General features: G+C 48.8%; 21 non-coding genes across 21 annotated transcripts; all 21 read right to left on the bottom strand.

Moving 5' to 3' along the window:
- Positions 1–1,137: 1,137 nt before the first annotated feature.
- TRNAL-CAA (transfer RNA leucine (anticodon CAA)) lies at positions 1,138–1,256 on the bottom strand. Its single transcript has 2 exons — positions 1,219–1,256; positions 1,138–1,183 (listed from the first exon to the last, which is right to left on the bottom strand). It is a non-coding gene; the product is annotated as a tRNA-Leu (tRNA).
- Positions 1,257–1,871: 615 nt separating this feature from the next.
- Positions 1,872–1,990, bottom strand: TRNAL-CAA (transfer RNA leucine (anticodon CAA)). Its single transcript has 2 exons — positions 1,953–1,990; positions 1,872–1,917 (listed from the first exon to the last, which is right to left on the bottom strand). It is a non-coding gene; the product is annotated as a tRNA-Leu (tRNA).
- Positions 1,991–2,786: 796 nt separating this feature from the next.
- TRNAL-CAA (transfer RNA leucine (anticodon CAA)) lies at positions 2,787–2,905 on the bottom strand. Its single transcript has 2 exons — positions 2,868–2,905; positions 2,787–2,832 (listed from the first exon to the last, which is right to left on the bottom strand). It is a non-coding gene; the product is annotated as a tRNA-Leu (tRNA).
- Positions 2,906–3,697: 792 nt separating this feature from the next.
- Positions 3,698–3,816, bottom strand: TRNAL-UAA (transfer RNA leucine (anticodon UAA)). The gene is made up of 2 exons: positions 3,779–3,816; positions 3,698–3,743 (listed from the first exon to the last, which is right to left on the bottom strand). It is a non-coding gene; the product is annotated as a tRNA-Leu (tRNA).
- Positions 3,817–3,877: 61 nt separating this feature from the next.
- TRNAL-UAA (transfer RNA leucine (anticodon UAA)) lies at positions 3,878–3,996 on the bottom strand. Its single transcript has 2 exons — positions 3,959–3,996; positions 3,878–3,923 (listed from the first exon to the last, which is right to left on the bottom strand). It is a non-coding gene; the product is annotated as a tRNA-Leu (tRNA).
- Positions 3,997–4,058: 62 nt separating this feature from the next.
- On the bottom strand, positions 4,059–4,177 carry TRNAL-CAA (transfer RNA leucine (anticodon CAA)). Its single transcript has 2 exons — positions 4,140–4,177; positions 4,059–4,104 (listed from the first exon to the last, which is right to left on the bottom strand). It is a non-coding gene; the product is annotated as a tRNA-Leu (tRNA).
- A 795-nt stretch (positions 4,178–4,972) lies between these two features.
- On the bottom strand, positions 4,973–5,091 carry TRNAL-CAA (transfer RNA leucine (anticodon CAA)). Its single transcript has 2 exons — positions 5,054–5,091; positions 4,973–5,018 (listed from the first exon to the last, which is right to left on the bottom strand). It is a non-coding gene; the product is annotated as a tRNA-Leu (tRNA).
- A 248-nt stretch (positions 5,092–5,339) lies between these two features.
- TRNAL-UAA (transfer RNA leucine (anticodon UAA)) lies at positions 5,340–5,458 on the bottom strand. The gene is made up of 2 exons: positions 5,421–5,458; positions 5,340–5,385 (listed from the first exon to the last, which is right to left on the bottom strand). It is a non-coding gene; the product is annotated as a tRNA-Leu (tRNA).
- A 612-nt stretch (positions 5,459–6,070) lies between these two features.
- TRNAL-CAA (transfer RNA leucine (anticodon CAA)) lies at positions 6,071–6,189 on the bottom strand. The gene is made up of 2 exons: positions 6,152–6,189; positions 6,071–6,116 (listed from the first exon to the last, which is right to left on the bottom strand). It is a non-coding gene; the product is annotated as a tRNA-Leu (tRNA).
- A 65-nt stretch (positions 6,190–6,254) lies between these two features.
- Positions 6,255–6,373, bottom strand: TRNAL-CAA (transfer RNA leucine (anticodon CAA)). The gene is made up of 2 exons: positions 6,336–6,373; positions 6,255–6,300 (listed from the first exon to the last, which is right to left on the bottom strand). It is a non-coding gene; the product is annotated as a tRNA-Leu (tRNA).
- A 246-nt stretch (positions 6,374–6,619) lies between these two features.
- Positions 6,620–6,738, bottom strand: TRNAL-UAA (transfer RNA leucine (anticodon UAA)). The gene is made up of 2 exons: positions 6,701–6,738; positions 6,620–6,665 (listed from the first exon to the last, which is right to left on the bottom strand). It is a non-coding gene; the product is annotated as a tRNA-Leu (tRNA).
- Positions 6,739–7,536: 798 nt separating this feature from the next.
- On the bottom strand, positions 7,537–7,655 carry TRNAL-UAA (transfer RNA leucine (anticodon UAA)). The gene is made up of 2 exons: positions 7,618–7,655; positions 7,537–7,582 (listed from the first exon to the last, which is right to left on the bottom strand). It is a non-coding gene; the product is annotated as a tRNA-Leu (tRNA).
- Positions 7,656–8,633: 978 nt separating this feature from the next.
- TRNAL-UAA (transfer RNA leucine (anticodon UAA)) lies at positions 8,634–8,752 on the bottom strand. Its single transcript has 2 exons — positions 8,715–8,752; positions 8,634–8,679 (listed from the first exon to the last, which is right to left on the bottom strand). It is a non-coding gene; the product is annotated as a tRNA-Leu (tRNA).
- Positions 8,753–8,812: 60 nt separating this feature from the next.
- TRNAL-UAA (transfer RNA leucine (anticodon UAA)) lies at positions 8,813–8,931 on the bottom strand. Its single transcript has 2 exons — positions 8,894–8,931; positions 8,813–8,858 (listed from the first exon to the last, which is right to left on the bottom strand). It is a non-coding gene; the product is annotated as a tRNA-Leu (tRNA).
- Positions 8,932–9,906: 975 nt separating this feature from the next.
- TRNAL-CAA (transfer RNA leucine (anticodon CAA)) lies at positions 9,907–10,025 on the bottom strand. The gene is made up of 2 exons: positions 9,988–10,025; positions 9,907–9,952 (listed from the first exon to the last, which is right to left on the bottom strand). It is a non-coding gene; the product is annotated as a tRNA-Leu (tRNA).
- A 978-nt stretch (positions 10,026–11,003) lies between these two features.
- TRNAL-CAA (transfer RNA leucine (anticodon CAA)) lies at positions 11,004–11,122 on the bottom strand. The gene is made up of 2 exons: positions 11,085–11,122; positions 11,004–11,049 (listed from the first exon to the last, which is right to left on the bottom strand). It is a non-coding gene; the product is annotated as a tRNA-Leu (tRNA).
- A 65-nt stretch (positions 11,123–11,187) lies between these two features.
- TRNAL-CAA (transfer RNA leucine (anticodon CAA)) lies at positions 11,188–11,306 on the bottom strand. The gene is made up of 2 exons: positions 11,269–11,306; positions 11,188–11,233 (listed from the first exon to the last, which is right to left on the bottom strand). It is a non-coding gene; the product is annotated as a tRNA-Leu (tRNA).
- A 246-nt stretch (positions 11,307–11,552) lies between these two features.
- On the bottom strand, positions 11,553–11,671 carry TRNAL-UAA (transfer RNA leucine (anticodon UAA)). The gene is made up of 2 exons: positions 11,634–11,671; positions 11,553–11,598 (listed from the first exon to the last, which is right to left on the bottom strand). It is a non-coding gene; the product is annotated as a tRNA-Leu (tRNA).
- A 797-nt stretch (positions 11,672–12,468) lies between these two features.
- On the bottom strand, positions 12,469–12,587 carry TRNAL-UAA (transfer RNA leucine (anticodon UAA)). The gene is made up of 2 exons: positions 12,550–12,587; positions 12,469–12,514 (listed from the first exon to the last, which is right to left on the bottom strand). It is a non-coding gene; the product is annotated as a tRNA-Leu (tRNA).
- A 978-nt stretch (positions 12,588–13,565) lies between these two features.
- TRNAS-UGA (transfer RNA serine (anticodon UGA)) lies at positions 13,566–13,684 on the bottom strand. Its single transcript has 2 exons — positions 13,647–13,684; positions 13,566–13,611 (listed from the first exon to the last, which is right to left on the bottom strand). It is a non-coding gene; the product is annotated as a tRNA-Ser (tRNA).
- A 248-nt stretch (positions 13,685–13,932) lies between these two features.
- TRNAL-CAA (transfer RNA leucine (anticodon CAA)) lies at positions 13,933–14,051 on the bottom strand. Its single transcript has 2 exons — positions 14,014–14,051; positions 13,933–13,978 (listed from the first exon to the last, which is right to left on the bottom strand). It is a non-coding gene; the product is annotated as a tRNA-Leu (tRNA).
- Between the last annotated feature and the right edge of the window lie 3,937 nt (positions 14,052–17,988).

Below are 17,988 nucleotides of genomic sequence, written 5' to 3' on the forward strand. Positions count from 1 at the left end.
AAGACGCTGACTCTGTGCTGGTAGTAAAGTTAAAAAAATTGACAGAAGTGGGATTCAAACCCACGCACACATACGTGTACCAGAAGCCTCGTTCAACTCGTATCACTGGGCAAGGTTTCCCTTGAGTCTGGCGCCTTAGACAACTCGGCCATTCTGATACGATATATCAGCCCCAGCAAAAGATGACACTGACTTTATGTTCGTAGTAAAGTAAAAAAAGAGTTTGTCTGAAATGGGATTTGAACCCACGCCCACACACCTGGACCAGAATCCTCGTTCAACCCGTATCACTGAGCAAGGTTTCCCTTAAATCTGGCGCCTTCGACCACTCGGCCATTCTGATACGATATGTCAGCCTCACCAAAGAAGACGCTGACTCTGTGCTGGTAGTAAAGTAAAAAATTTGACGAAAGTGAGATTCGCACCCACGCACACATACGTGGACCAGAAGCCTCATTCAACCCGTATCACTGGGCAAGGTTTCCCTTAAGTCTGGCGCCTTCGACCACTCGGCCATTCTGCCACGATATTTTAGTCCTAACCAAAGGAGACACTGGCTTTGTTCTTGTACTAAAATAAAAAAAGTTTGTCCGAAGTGAGATTCGAACCCACGCACACATACGTGGAACAGAAGCCTCGTTCAACTCGCATCACCGGGCAAGGTTTCCTTTCAGTCTGGCGCCTTGGACCACTCGGCCATTCTGATACGATATGTCAGCCCCAGCAAAAGGAGACACTGATTTTGTTTCGTTAGTGAAGTAAGAAAAAGTTTGTCGGCAGAGGGATTCGAACCCACGCCCACATACGTGGACCAGAAGCCTCGTTCAACCCCTATCACTGGACATGGTTTCTCTTGAGTCTGGCGCCTTAGACCACTCGACCATTCTGACACGATATTTCAGCCCCAGCAAAAGGAGACACTGACTTTGTTCTGTTAGTGAAGTAAAAAAAAGTTTGTTGAAGAGAGATTCGAACCCACGCCCACATACGTAGACCAGAAGCCTCGTTCAACCCCTATCACTGGGCAAGGATTCCCTTGAGTCTGGCGCCTTAGACCACTCGGCCATTCTGACACGACATAGCTGCCCCAGCAAAAGAAGACACTGACTTCGTGCTGGTAGTAAAGTAAAAAAAGTTTGTCAGAAGTGGGATTCGAACCCACGCCCACATACGTGGACCAGAAGCCTCGTTCAACCCGTATCACTGGGCAAGGTTTCCCTTGAGTCTGGCGCCTTAGACCACTCGGCCATTCTGACACGATATTTCAGCCCCAGCAAAAGGAGACACTGACTTTGTTCTGTTAGTGAAGTAAAAAAAAAGTTTGTTGGAAGAGAGATTCGAACCCACGCCCACATACGTAGACCAGAAGCCTCGTTCAACCCCTATCACTGGGCAAGGATTCCCTTGAGTCTGGGCCTTAGACCACTCGGCCATTCTGACACGACATAGCTGCCCCAGCAAAAGAAGACACTGACTTCGTGCTGGTAGTAAAGTAAAAAAAGAGCTTCTCAGAAGTGGGATTTCAACCCACGCCCACATACGTAGACCAGAGGCCTCGTTCAACCCGTATCACTGGGCAAGGTTTCCCCTGAGTCTAGCACCTTCGACCACTCGGCCATTCGGACACAATATTTCAGCCCAGCAAAAGGAGACACTGACTTTGTGCTGGTAGTAAATTAAAGAAATTGACAGAAGTGGGATTCGAACCCACGCACACACACATGCACCAGAAGCCTCATTCAACTCGTATCACTGGGCAAGGTTTCCCTTGAGTCTGGCGCCTTAGACCACTCGGCCATTCTGATACGATATATCAGCCCCAGCAAAAGATGGCACTGACTTTATGCTCGTAGTAAAGTAAAATAAGAGTTTGTCTGAAGTGGGATTTGAACCCACGCCCACACACCTAGACCAGAAGCCTCGTTCAACCCGTATCACTGAGCAAGGTTTCTCTTGAGTCTGGCGCCTTAGACCACTCGGCCATTCGGACACGACATATCAACCCAGCAAAAGGAGACACTGACATTGTTCTGTTAGTAAAGTAAAAAAAAGTTTGTCAGAAGTTGGATTCGAACCCATGCCCACATACGTGGATATGAAGCCTCGTTCAACCCGTATCACTGGGCAAGGTTTGCCTTGAGTCTGGCGCCTTTGACCACTCGGCCATTCTGACACGATATATCAGCCCCAGCAAAAGAAGACACTGACATCGTGCTGGTAGTAAAGTAAAAAAAGTTTGTCAGAAGTGGGATTCGAACCCACGCACACATACATGGACCAGAAGCCTCGTTACACTCGTATCACTGGGCAAGGTTTACCTCAAGTCTGGCGCCTTCGACCACACGGTCATTCTGACACAATATTTCAGCCCAGCAAAAGGAGACACTGACTTTGTTCTGGTAGTAAAGTAAAAAAAGTTTGTGAGATTAGGATTCGAACCCACGCCCACATACGTGGACCAGAAGCCTCGTTCAACCCGTATCACTGGGCAAGGTTTTCCTTCAGTCTGGAGCCTTAGACCACTCGACCATTCTGACACGATATTTCAGCCCCAGCAAAAGGAGACACTGACTTTGTTCTGTTAGTGAAGTAAAAAAAAGTTTGTTGGAAGAAAGATTCGAACCCACGCCCACATACGTAGACCAGAAGCCTCGTTCAACCCCTATCACTGGGCAAGGATTCCCTTGAGTCTGGCGCCTTAGACCACTCGGCCATTCTGACACGACAGAGCTGCCACAGCAAAAGAAGACACTGCGTTCGTGCTGGTAGTAAAGTAAAAAAAAGTTTGTCAGAAGTGGGATTCGAACCCACGCCCACATACGTGGACCAGAAGCCTCGTTCAACCCGTATCACTAGGCAAGGTTTCCCTTGAGTCTGGCGCCTTAGACCACTCGGCCATTCTGACACGATATTTTAGCCCCAGCAAAAGGAGACACTGACTTTGTGCTGGTAGTAAAGTAAAAAAAAGAGCTTCTCAGAAGTGGGATTTCAACCCACGCCCACATACGTAGACCAGAGGCCTCGTTCAACCCGTATCACTGGGCAAGGTTTCCCTTAAGTCTGGCGCCTTGGACCACTCGGCCATTCTGACAGGATATTTCAGCCCAGCAAAAGGAGACACTGACTTTGTTCTGGTAGTAGATTTAAAAATTTTGTCAGAAGTGGGATTCGAACTCACGCACACATAGGTGGACCAGAAGCCTCGTTCAACTCGAATGACTGGGCAAGGTTTCCCTTGAGTCTAGCACCTTCGACCACTCGGCCATTCTGACACAATATTTCAGCCCAGCAAAAGGAGACACTGACTTTGTGCTGGTAGCAAATTAAAAAAAATTGACAGAAGTGGGATTCGAACCCACGCACACATGGACAAGAAGCCTCGTTCAACTCGCATCACCGGGCAAGGTTTCCCTTCAGTCTGGCGCCTTAGACCACTCGGCCATTCTGACACAATTTTTCTGCCCAGCAAAAGGAGACACTGACTTTGTTCTGGTAGTAAAGTGAAAAAAAGTTTGTCAGAGTAGGATTCGACCCCACGCCCACATACGTGGACCAGAAGCCTCGTTCAACCCGTATCACTGGGCAAGGTTTCCCTTGAGTCTGGAGCCTTAGACCACTCGACCATTCTGACACGATATTTCAGCCCCAGCAAAAGAAGACACTGACTTTGTGCTGGTAGTAAAGTAAAAAAAGAACTTCTCAGAAGTGGGATTTTAACCCACGCCCACATACGTAGACCAGAAGCCTCGTTCAACCCGTATCGCTGGGCAAGGTTTCCTTTAAGTCTGGTGCCTTGGACCACTCGGCCATTCTGACACGATATTTCAGACCAGCAAAAGAAGACACTGACTTTCTTCTGGTAGTAGATTAAAAAATTTGTCAGAAGTGGGATTCAAACCCACGCCCCCATACGTGGACCAGAAGCCTCGTTCAACCCGTATCACTGGGCAAGGTTTCCTTTAAGTCTGGCGCCTTCAACCACTCGGCCATTCTGACACAATATTTCGGCCCAGCAAAAGAAGACGCTGACTCTGTGCTGGTAGTAAAGTAAAAAAAATTGACAGAAGTGGGATTCGAACCCACGCACACATATGTGTACCAGAAGCCTCGTTCAACTCGTATCACTGGGCAAGGTTTCCCTTGAGTCTGGAGCCTTAGACCACTCGACCATTCTGACACGATATTTCAGCCCCAGCAAAAAAACACTGACTTTATGCTGGTAGTAAAGTGAAAAAAGTTTGTCAGAAGTGGGATTCGAACCCACGACCACATACGTGGACCAAAGGCCTCGCTTAACCCGTATCACCGGGCAATGTTTCCCTTAAGTCTGGTGCCTTAGACAACACGGCCGTTCTGACACGATGTATAAGCTGAAGCAAAGGAAGACACTGACTTTGTTCTGGTAGTAAATTAAAAAAAGTTTGTCAGAAGTGGGATTCGCACCCACGCACACATACGTGGAGCAGAAGCCTCGTTTATCTCGTATGACTGGGCAAGGTTTCCCTTGAGTCTAGCACCTTCGACCACTCGGCCATTCTGACACAATATTTCAGCCCAGCAAATGGAGACACTGACTTTGTGCTGGTAGTAAATTAAAAAAAATTGACAGAAGTGAGATTCGAACCCACGCACACATACGTGGACCAGAAACCTCGTTCAACTCGCATCACCGGGCAAGGTTTCCCTTCAGTCTGGCGCCTTACACCACTCGGCCATTCTGACCCGATATGTCAGCCCCAGCAAAAGGAGACGCTGACTTTGTTCTGTTAGTGAAGTAAAAAAAGTTTGTCAGAAGAGGGATTCGAACCCACGCACACACACGTGCACCAGAAGCCTCATTCAACTCGTACCACTGGGTAAGGTTTTCCTTGAGTCTGGCGCGTTAGACCACTCGGCCATTCTGATACGATATATCAGCCCCAGCAAAAGATGGCACTGACTTTATGCTCGTAGTAAAGTAAAAAAAAGAGTTTGTCTGAAGTGGGATTTGAACCCACGCCCACATGCCTAGACCAGAAGCCTCGTTAAACCCGTATCACTGAGCAGGGTTTCTCTTGAGTCTGGCGCCTTAGACCACTCGGCCATTCAGACACGACATATCAACCCAGCAAAAGGAGACACTGACATTGTTCTGTTAGTAAAGTAAAAAAAAGTTTGTCAGAAGTGAGATTCGAACCCACGCACACATACGTGGAACAGAAGCCTCGTTCAACTCGCATCACCGGGCAAGGTTTCCCTTCAGTCTGGCGCCTTGGACCACGCGGCCATTCTGATACGATATGCCAGCCCCAGCAAAAGGAGACACTGATTTTGTTTCGTTAGTGAAGTAAAAAAAAGTTTGTCGGAAGAGGGATTCGAACCCACGCCCACATACGTGGACCAGAACCATCGTTCAACCCGTATCACTGAGCAAGGTTTCCCTTAAGTCTGGCGCCTTCGACCACTCGGCCATTCTGATACGATATGTCAGCCTCACCAAAGAAGACGCTGACTCTGTGCTGGTAGTAATGTAAAAAAAATTGACGGAAGTGAGATTCGAACCCACGTCCACATACGTGGACCAAAGGCCTCGTTCAACCCGTATCACTGGGCAATATTTCCCTTGAATCTGGAGCCTTAGACCACTCGACCATTTTGACATGATATTTCAGCAACAGCAAAAGAAGACACTGACTTTGTGCTGGTAGTAAAGTAAAAAAAAGAGCTTCTCAGAAGTGGGATTTCAGCCCACGCCCACATACGTAGACGAGAAGCCTCGTTCAACTCGTATCACTGGGCAAGGTTTCCCTTAAGTGTGGCGCCTTGGACCACTCGGCCATTCTGACACGATATTTCAGCCCAGCAAAAGGAGACACTGACTTTCTTCTGGTAGTAGATTAAAAAATTTTGTCAGAAGTGGGATTCGAACCCACGCCCACATACGTGGACCAGAAGCCTCGTTCAAACCGTATCACTGGGCAAGGTTTCCGTTAAGTTTGGCGCCTTCGACCACTCGGCCTTTCTGACACGATATTTCTGCCCAGCAAAAGGAGACACTGACTTTGTTCTGGTAGTAAAGTAAAAAAGAGTTTGTCTGAAGTGGGATTTGAACCCACGCCCACACACCTAGACCAGAAGCCTCGTTCAACCCGTATCACTGAGCAAGGTTTCTCTTGAGTCTGGCGCCTTAGACCACTCGGCCATTCAGACACGACAGAGCTGCCCCAGCAAAAGAAGACACTGACTTCGTGCTGGTAGTAAAGTAAAAAAGAGTTTGTCTGAAGTGGGATTTGAACCCACGCCCACACACCTAGACCAGAAGCCTCGTTCAACCCGTATCACTGAGCAAGGTTTCTCTTGAGTCTGGCGCCTTAGACCACTCGGCCATTCAGACACGACATATCAACCCAGCAAAAGGAGACACTGACATTGTTCTGTTAGTAAAGTAAAAAAAGTTTGTCAGAAGTTGGATTCGAACCCACGCCCACATACGTGGACAGGAAGCCTTGTTCAACCCGTATCACTGGGCAAGGTTTCCCTTGAGTCTGGCGCCTTAGACAACTCGGTTATTCTGACACGATATATCAGCCCCAGCAAAAGAAGACACTGACTTCGTGCTGGTAGTAAAGTAAAAAAAGTTCGTCAGAAGTGGGATTCGAACCCACGCACACATACGTGGACCAGAAGCCTCGTTACACTCGTATCACTGGGCAAGGTTTACCTTAAGTCTGGCGCCTTCGACCACTTGGCCATTCTGACACATTATTTCAGCCCAGCAAAAGGAGACACTGACTTTGTTCTGGTAGTAAAGTAAAAAAAAGTTTGTCAGATTAGGATTCGAACCCACGCCCACATACGTGGACCAGAAGCCTCGTTCAACCCGTATCACTGGGCAAGGTTTCCCTTAAGTCTGGAGCCTTAGACCACTCGACCATTCTGACACAATATTTCAGCCGCAGCAAAAGGAGACACTGACTTTGCGCTGGTAGTAAAGTAAAAAAAAAGAGTTTGTCTGAAATGGGATTTCAGCTCACGCCCACACACCTGGACCAGAACCATCGTTCAACCCGTATCACTGAGCAAGGTTTCCCTTAAGTCTGGCGCCTTCGACCACTCGGCCATTCTGATACGATATGTCAGCCTCACCAAAGAAGACGCTGACTTTGTGCTGGTAGTAATGTAAAAAAAATTGACGGAAGTGAGATTCGAACCCACGTCCACATACGTGGACCAAAGGCCTCGTTCAACCCGTATCACTGGGCAATATTTCCCTTGAATCTGGAGCCTTAGACCACTCGACCATTTTGACATGATATTTCAGCAACAGCAAAAGAAGACACTGACTTTGTGCTGGTAGTAAAGTAAAAAAAAGACCTTCTCAGAAGGGGGATTTCAGCCCACGCCCACATACGTAGACGAGAAGCCTCGTTCAACTCGTATCACTGGGCAAGGTTTCCCTTAAGTGTGGCGCCTTGGACCACTCGGCCATTCTGACACGATATTTCAGCCCAGCAAAAGGAGACACTGACTTTCTTCTGGTAGTAGATTAAAAAATTTTGTCAGAAGTGGGATTCGAACCCACGCCCACATACGTGGACCAGAAGCCTCGTTCAAACCGTATCACTGGGCAAGGTTTCCCTTAAGTTTGGCGCCTTCGACCACTCGGCCTTTCTGACACGATATTTCTGCCCAGCAAAAGGAGACACTGACTTTGTTCTGGTAGTAAAGTAAAAAAAATTGTCAGAAGTGGGATTCGAACCCACGCACACATACGTGGACCTGAAGCCTCGTTCAACTCGTATCACTGGGCAAGGTTTCCCTTGAGTCTGGCGCCTTAGACCACGCGGCCATTCTGATACGATATGTCAGCCCAAGCAAAAGAAGACGCTGACTCTGTGCTGGTAGTAAAGTTAAAAAAATTGACAGAAGTGGGATTCAAACCCACGCACACATACGTGTACCAGAAGCCTCGTTACACTCGTATCACTGGGCAAGGTTTCCCTTGAGTCTGGCGCCTTAGACAACTCGGCCATTCTGATACGATATATCAGCCCCAGCAAAAGATGACACTGACTTTATGTTCGTAGTAAAGTAAAAAAAAGAGTTTGTCTGAAATGGGATTTGAACCCACGCCCACACACCTGGACCAGAATCCTCGTTCAACCCGTATCACTGAGCAAGGTTTCCCTTAAATCTGGCGCCTTCGACCACTCGGCCATTCTGATACGATATGTCAGCCTCACCAAAGAAGACGCTGACTCTGTGCTGGTAGTAAAGTAAAAAATTTGACGAAAGTGAGATTCGAACCCACGTCCACATACGTGGACCAAAGGCCTCGTTTAACCCGTATCAACGGGCAATGTATCCCTTAAGTCTGGTGCCTTAGACAACTCGGCCGTTCTGACATGATATATAAGCTGCAGGAAAAGAAGACACTGACTTTGTTCTGGTAGTAAAGTGAAAAAAAGTTTGTCAGAGTAGGATTCGACCCCACGCCCACATACGCGGACCAGAAGCCTCGTTCAACCCGTATCACTGGGCAAGGTTTCCCTTGAGTCTGGAGCCTTAGACCACTCGACCATTCTGACACGATATTTCAGCCCCAGCAAAAGAAGACACTGACTTTGTGCTGGTAGTAAAGTAAAAAAAGAACTTCTCAGAAGTGGGATTTTAACCCACGCCCACATACGTAGACCAGAAGCCTCGTTCAACCCGTATCGCTGGGCAAGGTTTCCTTTAAGTCTGGTGCCTTGGACCACTCGGCCATTCTGACACGATATTTCAGACCAGCAAAAGAAGACACTGACTTCTTCTGGTAGTAGATTAAAAAATTTGTCAGAAGTGGGATTCAAACCCACGCCCCCATACGTGGACCAGAAGCCTCGTTCAACCCGTATCACTGGGCAAGGTTTCCTTTAAGTCTGGCGCCTTCAACCACTCGGCCATTCTGACAAAATATTTCGGCCCAGCAAAAGAAGACGCTGACTCTGTGCTGGTAGTAAAGTAAAAAAAATTGACAGAAGTGGGATTGAACCCACGCACACATACGTGTACCAGAAGCCTCGTTCAACTCGTATCACTGGGCAAGGTTTCCCTTGAGTCTGGAGCCTTAGACCACTCGACCATTCTGACACGATATTTCAGCCCCAGCAAAAAAACACTGACTTTATGCTGGTAGTAAAGTGAAAAAAGTTTGTCAGAAGTGGGATTCGAACCCACGACCACATACGTGGACCAAAGGCCTCGTTTAACCCGTATGACCGGGCAATGTTTCCTTTAAGTCTGGTGCCTTAGACAACACGGCCGTTCTGACACGATGTATAAGCTGAAGCAAAGGAAGACACTGACTTTGTTCTGGTAGTAAATTAAAAAAAGTTTGTCAGAAGTGGGATTCGCACCCACGCACACATACGTGGAGCAGAAGCCTCGTTTATCTCGTATGACTGGGCAAGGTTTCCCTTGAGTCTAGCACCTTCGACCACTCGGCCATTCTGACACAATATTTCAGGCCAGCAAATGGAGACACTGACTTTGTGCTGGTAGTAAATTAAAAAAAATTGACAGAAGTGAGATTCGAACCCACGCACACATACGTGGACCAGAAACCTCGTTCAACTCGCATCACCGGGCAAGGTTTCCCTTCAGTCTGGCGCCTTACACCACTCGGCCATTCTGACCCGATATGTCAGCCCCAGCAAAATGAGACGCTGACTTTGTTCTGTTAGTGAAGTAAAAAAAGTTTGTCAGAAGAGGGATTCGAACCCACGCACACACACGTGCACCAGAAGCCTCATTCAACTCGTATCACTGGGTAAGGTTTTCCTTGAGTCTGGCGCGTTAGACCACTCGGCCATTCTGATACGATATATCAGCCCCAGCAAAAGATGGCACTGACTTTATGCACGTAGTAAAGTAAAAAAAAGAGTTTGTCTGAAGTGGGATTTGAACCCACGCCCACATGCCTAGACCAGAAGCCTCGTTAAACCCGTATCACTGAGCAGGGTTTCTCTTGAGTCTGGCGCCTTAGACCACTCGGCCATTCAGACACGACATATCAACCCAGCAAAAGGAGACACTGACATTGTTCTGTTAGTAAAGTAAAAAAAAGTTTGTCAGAAGTGAGATTCGAACCCACGCACACATACGTGGAACAGAAGCCTCGTTCAACTCGCATCACCGGGCAAGGTTTCCCTTCAGTCTGGCGCCTTGGACCACTCGGCCATTCTGATACGATATGCCAGCCCCAGCAAAAGGAGACACTGATTTTGTTTCGTTAGTGAAGTAAAAAAAAGTTTGTCGGAAGAGGGATTCGAACCCACGCCCACATACGTGGACCAGAACCATCGTTCAACCCGTATCACTGAGCAAGGTTTCCCTTAAGTCTGGCGCCTTCGACCACTCGTCCATTCTGATACGATATGTCAGCCTCACCAAAGAAGACGCTGACTCTGTGCTGGTAGTAATGTAAAAAAAATTGACGGAAGTGAGATTCGAACCCACGTCCACATACGTGGACCAAAGGCCTCGTTCAACCCGTATCACTGGGCAATATTTCCCTTGAATCTGGAGCCTTAGACCACTCGACCATTTTGACATGATATTTCAGCAACAGCAAAAGAAGACACTGACTTTGTGCTGGTAGTAAAGTAAAAAAAAGAGCTTCTCAGAAGTGGGATTTCAGCCCACGCCCACTACGTAGACGAGAAGCCTCGTTCAACTCGTATCACTGGGCAAGGTTTCCCTTAAGTGTGGCGCCTTGGACCACTCGGCCATTCTGACACGATATTTCAGCCCAGCAAAAGGAGACACTGACTTTCTTCTGGTAGTAGATTAAAAAATTTTGTCAGAAGTGGGATTCGAACCCACGCCCACATACGTGGACCAGAAGCCTCGTTCAAACCGTATCACTGGGCAAGGTTTCCGTTAAGTTTGGCGCCTTCGACCACTCGGCCTTTCTGACACGATATTTCTGCCCAGCAAAAGGAGACACTGACTTTGTTCTGGTAGTAAAGTAAAAAAGAGTTTGTCTGAAGTGGGATTTGAACCCACGCCCACACACCTAGACCAGAAGCCTCGTTCAACCCGTATCACTGAGCAAGGTTTCTCTTGAGTCTGGCGCCTTAGACCACTCGGCCATTCAGACACGACAGAGCTGCCCCAGCAAAAGAAGACACTGACTTCGTGCTGGTAGTAAAGTAAAAAAGAGTTTGTCTGAAGTGGGATTTGAACCCACGCCCACACACCTAGACCAGAAGCCTCGTTCAACCCGTATCACTGAGCAAGGTTTCTCTTGAGTCTGGCGCCTTAGACCACTCGGCCATTCAGACACGACATATCAACCCAGCAAAAGGAGACACTGACATTGTTCTGTTAGTAAAGTAAAAAAAGTTTGTCAGAAGTTGGATTCGAACCCACGCCCACATACGTGGACAGGAAGCCTTGTTCAACCCGTATCACTGGGCAAGGTTTCCCTTGAGTCTGGCGCCTTAGACAACTCGGTTATTCTGACACGATATATCAGCCCCAGCAAAAGAAGACACTGACTTCGTGCTGGTAGTAAAGTAAAAAAAGTTCGTCAGAAGTGGGATTCGAACCCACGCACACATACGTGGACCAGAAGCCTCGTTACACTCGTATCACTGGGCAAGGTTTACCTTAAGTCTGGCGCCTTCGACCACTTGGCCATTCTGACACATTATTTCAGCCCAGCAAAAGGAGACACTGACTTTGTTCTGGTAGTAAAGTAAAAAAAAGTTTGTCAGATTAGGATTCGAACCCACGCCCACATACGTGGACCAGAAGCCTCGTTCAACCCGTATCACTGGGCAAGGTTTCCCTTAAGTCTGGAGCCTTAGACCACTCGACCATTCTGACACGATATTTCAGCCGCAGCAAAAGAAGACACTGACTTTGCGCTGGTAGTAAAGTAAAAAAAAGAGTTTGTCTGAAATGGGATTTCAGCTCACGCCCACACACCTGGACCAGAACCATCGTTCAACCCGTATCACTGAGCAAGGTTTCCCTTAAGTCTGGCGCCTTCGACCACTCGGCCATTCTGATACGATATGTCAGCCTCACCAAAGAAGACGCTGACTTTGTGCTGGTAGTAATGTAAAAAAAATTGACGGAAGTGAGATTCGAACCCACGTCCACATACGTGGACCAAAGGCCTCGTTCAACCCGTATCACTGGGCAATATTTCCCTTGAATCTGGAGCCTTAGACCACTCGACCATTTTGACATGATATTTCAGCAACAGCAAAAGAAGACACTGACTTTGTGCTGGTAGTAAAGTAAAAAAAAGACCTTCTCAGAAGGGGGATTTCAGCCCACGCCCACATACGTAGACGAGAAGCCTCGTTCAACTCGTATCACTGGGCAAGGTTTCCCTTAAGTGTGGCGCCTTGGACCACTCGGCCATTCTGACACGATATTTCAGCCCAGCAAAAGGAGACACTGACTTTCTTCTGGTAGTAGATTAAAAAATTTTGTCAGAAGTGGGACTCGAACCCACGCCCACATACGTGGACCAGAAGCCTCGTTCAAACCGTATCACTGGGCAAGGTTTCCCTTAAGTTTGGCGCCTTCGACCACTCGGCCTTTCTGACACGATATTTCTGCCCAGCAAAAGGAGACACTGACTTTGTTCTGGTAGTAAAGTAAAAAAAATTGTCAGAAGTGGGATTCGAACCCACGCACACATACGTGGACCTGAAGCCTCGTTCAACTCGTATCACTGGGCAAGGTTTCCCTTGAGTCTGGCGCCTTAGACCACGCGGCCATTCTGATACGATATGTCAGCCCAAGCAAAAGAAGACGCTGACTCTGTGCTGGTAGTAAAGTTAAAAAAATTGACAGAAGTGGGATTCAAACCCACGCACACATACGTGTACCAGAAGCCTCGTTACACTCGTATCACTGGGCAAGGTTTCCCTTGAGTCTGGCGCCTTAGACAACTCGGCCATTCTGATACGATATATCAGCCCCAGCAAAAGATGACACTGACTTTATGTTCGTAGTAAAGTAAAAAAAAGAGTTTGTCTGAAATGGGATTTGAACCCACGCCCACACACCTGGACCAGAATCCTCGTTCAACCCGTATCACTGAGCAAGGTTTCCCTTAAATCTGGCGCCTTCGACCACTCGGCCATTCTGATACGATATGTCAGCCTCACCAAAGAAGACGCTGACTCTGTGCTGGTAGTAAAGTAAAAAATTTGACGAAAGTGAGATTCGAACCCACGTCCACATACGTGGACCAAAGGCCTCGTTTAACCCGTATCAACGGGCAATGTATCCCTTAAGTCTGGTGCCTTAGACAACTCGGCCGTTCTGACATGATATATAAGCTGCAGGAAAAGAAGACACTGACTTTGTTCTGGTAGTAAAGTAAAAAAAAGTTTGTCAGAAGTAGGATTCGCACCCACGCACACATACTCGGACCAGAAGCCTCGTTCAACTCGTATGACTGGGCACGGTTTCCCTTGAGGCTAGCGCCTCCGACCACTTGGCCATTCTGACACAATATTTCAGCCCTGCAAAAAGAGACACTGACTTTGTGCTGGTAGTAAATAAAAAAAAGAGTTTGTCAGAAGTGGGATTCGAACCCACGCCCACATACGTGGACCAGAAGCCTCATTCAACCCGTATCACTGGGCAAGGTTTCCCTCAAGTCTGGCGCCTTCGACCACTCGGCCATTCTGCCACGATATTTTAGTCCTAACCAAAGGAGACACTGGCTTTGTTCTTGTACTAAAATAAAAAAAGTTTGTCCGAAGTGAGATTCGAACCCACGCACACATACGTGGAACAGAAGCCTCGTTCAACTCGCATCACCGGGCAAGGTTTCCTTTCAGTCTGGCGCCTTGGACCACTCGGCCATTCTGATACGATATGTCAGCCCCAGCAAAAGGAGACACTGATTTTGTTTCGTTAGTGAAGTAAAAAAAAGTTTGTCGGAAGAGGGATTCGAACCCACGCCCACATACGTGGACCAGAAGCCTCGTTCAACCCCTATCACTGGGCATGGTTTCTCTTGAGTCTGGCGCCTTATACCACTCGACCATTCTGACACGATATTTCAGCCCCAGCAAAAGGAGACACTGACTTTGTTCTGTTAGTGAAGTAAAAAAAAAGTTTGTTGGAAGAGAGATTCGAACCCACGCCCACATACGTAGACCAGAAGCCTCGTTCAACCCCTATCACTGGGCAAGGATTCCCTTGAGTCTGGCGCCTTAGACCACTCGGCCATTCTGACACGATATTTCAGCCCCAGCAAAAGGAGACACTGACTTTGTGCTGGTAGTAAAGTAAACAAAAGAGCTTCTCAGAAGTGGGATTTCAACCGACGCCCTCATACGTAGACCAGAAGCCTCGTTAAACCCGTATCACTGGGCAAGGTTTTCCTTAAGTCTGGCGCCTTGGACCACTCGGCCATCCTGACAGGAAATTTCAGCCCAGCAAAAGGAGACACTGACTTTCTTCTGGTAGTAGATTAAAAAATTTTGTCATAAGTGGGATTCGAACCCACGCACACATACGTGGACCAGAAGCCTCGTTCATCTCGTATGACTGGGCAAGGTTTCCCTTGAGTCTAGCACCTTCGACCACTCGGCCATTCTGACACAATATTGCCACGAGGAATTGCTAAGGCGCAGTACAACGCAGACGTTGTTAAAAGAGGAACGCTGACGGCATCGCTACGACTCATGAAGCCCGCCGGAAGGCACGAGCCGGCCCAGCCTGTGCACGAGCTGCTACCGAGCAGCGGCAAAGAAAAGAGGAGAAGAAGAGGACGACGAGCGTTCGCTGCTTTCTCCCAGCTACTGTGTAGTTCTTTTGGCTTTGGGCACAAGTTCGCCCCTATTAAACCTTGTAAATAGGACGTCCCGTTTGTGAGGTTGTTATATCCGTTACATTTTCTGGTGGAGGAGCCTGGGTACATGATTCCGAGCCCCACGCAAGAGCGAAGTCCAAGCACTGACCAGCCGCAACCAGTGGAGCTTACACCGGTGCACCAACGAGTCAGCCGCCGTATCCGAGGAGAGTTGCCAGAATTTGGGCCACTCCCTTCTGTATCAAGGGCATCGGTGACGGAGACAAGCGCCGCCACCACCATGACGAGCCAAGTTACGCCGGCACAACTCATCGTAAGCCAACCGGTCATTCCAAAGGTGTTTCATGGTGACCCATACGAGGACGCCGAAGACTGGTTAGAGCATTTCGAGAGAGTGGGAAATCTAAATCAGTGGAACGAGGAAGGCAAGCTGCGTAACGTCTACATTGCGTTGGAAGACTCTGCACGAGTGTGGTACGAAAACCACGAGGCATCTCTGACGTCGTGGCAAGAGTTTCGGCGGCAGCTACTGAGTACGTTCGCCAACAGTGATCGCCGGGAAAGGGCGGAAGCAGCTCTCCGCACACGGATTCAACGAACGAACGAAACTGTCGCGATGTACATCGAAGACATGTCCCGCCTTTTCAAGCGAGCTGATCCTGGCATGACGGAAGACAAGAAGGTGCGCCACCTCATGCACGGGGTAAAGCAAGAATTGTTCGCGGGACTCATCCGCAATCCGCCCCGTACTGTTGCTGAGTTTCGGTCGGAAGCAACAACCATCGAAACGACGCTTCAGCAGAGAGCCCGACAGTACAACCGCGACGTAGCCGGTGCATCCGCAGGAGTCTACTCAGCAGGCGTCGTGGATAATCTTGACACATTGCGCGAGCTCGTCCGGTCTGTTGTCAGGGAAGAATTAAGGAAACTGCAGTCACCTGATGTCACCCCCGAGCTGTCTCTTGCTGAAGTTGTCCGAGATGAAATTCGACAGGCCATGCGGGAGCCGCGGAGTGATGTGCCAGCGACACGACGGGCGGTAACGTACTCCGAGGTGCTCAGGCGACCTACTCTGCACTGTTCGCCGATCGAGACACCAAGTACTTATGTGCAGACAATGCGCAGCCCGCCTGAAATCGTAGAGGCAACACGCACTCCACCTCGTGCGAGAGAGATGATGCCACGGAAGAGCGACGTGTGGCGAGATGCCACACGTAGGCCCTTGTGTTTCCACTGTGGAGAGGCTGGCCACCTGTACCGATTCTGCCGATATCGTCAAGCTGGTCTTAGGGGATTCGCCATCAATGCACCGTGTCCGCGAAACGGCGAAAGACCTTCCGAGATTGAAGAATACCTATGCTCACGTCGGGAATTTGACCCGCCTCGTCGTCATCAACCACGCTCACCATCCCCTATGCGCTACCGCTCGTCTAGCCCACGTCCCTTCCCAAGCACGTCTAGGCAGCGTTCGCCTAGCCCAAATCCGGGAAACTGAAGAGGGCGACCTGTGGAGGCGAGGCCGCTGGCGACTTGGGATATGAAGATCCTCCACTGCGGTACGAGCCTGATAACGACGACTGTTTCCAGGTAAAGGAGTGCAGTACAGAGAAAATTACTTCAGACTTGCCGTTGGTGATTGACGGACTAGAGCTCAATGCTTTGATCGATACTGGTGCGGATTATTCTGTGATAAGTTACGAATTAGCGAAGCGACTCAAGAAAGTTCTGACCGAATGGGGTGGACCTCAAGTACGTACTGCAGGTGGTCACCTCATAACCCCTTCCGGCCGATGTACCGCAAGGGTCATGATACGGGGCTTCACTTACGTCGGTGACTTTGTCGTCCTACCTGTGTGCTCGAGGGAAGTGATACTGGGAATGGATTTCCTACAAGCTAATGGTGCGATTATCAATTTACAGAGGTCGAGCGTGTCCTTTTCGACGGAGCAAGCTTTAAAGGTAGCACGATCAGATGAACGATGTACCACTCCACTGCGCGTCGTCGACGATGATGTGACTGTACCGCCACGGAGCAGTATAATGGTTCTCGTGCATAATGATGCATTCAGCGACTACGAGGGTGTGGCGGAGAGCAACGTGGATGTTTTCTTGAAAAGAGGCGTTTGTGTGGCACGAGGGATTATCCAGCTGCGAAACGGGTGCACAGACATCCTCTTGACGAATTTCGGTAACGAATTCCAGCACATCGCAAAAGGGACGGCAATAGCGTTTCTTCATGAGTTCTGTGAAGTGACAGAAATATGCAGTCTTGAAACGACGTCACCGAATGTGAAACTTCCATCTGATGCCTGCGACACAATATACGTAAATCCTAATCTTTCAGAGATTCAACGTCAACAGCTATACGACCTCGTGCGGGAATTTGGCAGCTGTTTCTCCAACAGTTCAAAGGTACGGCGCACGAGCATTAAAAAACACAGGATCATAACGGACGAGACAACCAGGCCGGTATGCCGGCACCCGTATCGTGTTTCCCCTAAGGAAAGGGAAGTCATCAAGAAGCAGGTACGAGAAATGCTTGAAGATGATGTTATCCAGCCTTCTAACAGCCCGTGGTCATCTCCCGTGGTGCTTGTCAAGAAGAAGGATAACACGCTACGGTTTTGTGTCGACTACAGGAAACTGAATGCTGTGACTAAACGGGATGTATATCCCCTTCCACGCATCGACGACACGTTAGATCGACTTCGGTGTGCCAAGTTCTTCTCATCACTAGATCTGAAAAGTGGATACTGGCAAATCGAGGTTGATGAACGTGATCGCGAAAAGACTGCTTTTGTTACCCCGGACGGACTTTACGAATTTAAGGCTCTCCCGTTTGGTCTCTGTTGTGCGCCGGCAACGTTCCAACGCATGATGGACACTGTGCTTTCCGGATTGAAGTGGCAGTGTTGCCTAGTGTACCTAGACGACGTGGTCATCTTCGCGGCTACATTTGAGGAGCACATCAAGCGCCTTCGGTCAGTGTTAGAGGCAATCCGTTCGGCAGATTTGACAATCAAGCCAGAGAAGTGCCGATTAGGTTTCGAAGAGCTTCGTTTTCTTGGGCATGTCGTCAGCGCCCAAGGTGTTCGCCCTGATCCTGATAAGACGACCGCCGTCGCAAGGTTTCCGGTGCCAACAGACAAAAAGTCAGTACGGAGATTTCTAGG

This window comes from Rhipicephalus microplus, chromosome 2, assembly GCF_043290135.1.
Source record: "Rhipicephalus microplus isolate Deutch F79 chromosome 2, USDA_Rmic, whole genome shotgun sequence".
Classification (NCBI taxonomy): Eukaryota; Metazoa; Arthropoda; class Arachnida; order Ixodida; family Ixodidae; genus Rhipicephalus; species Rhipicephalus microplus.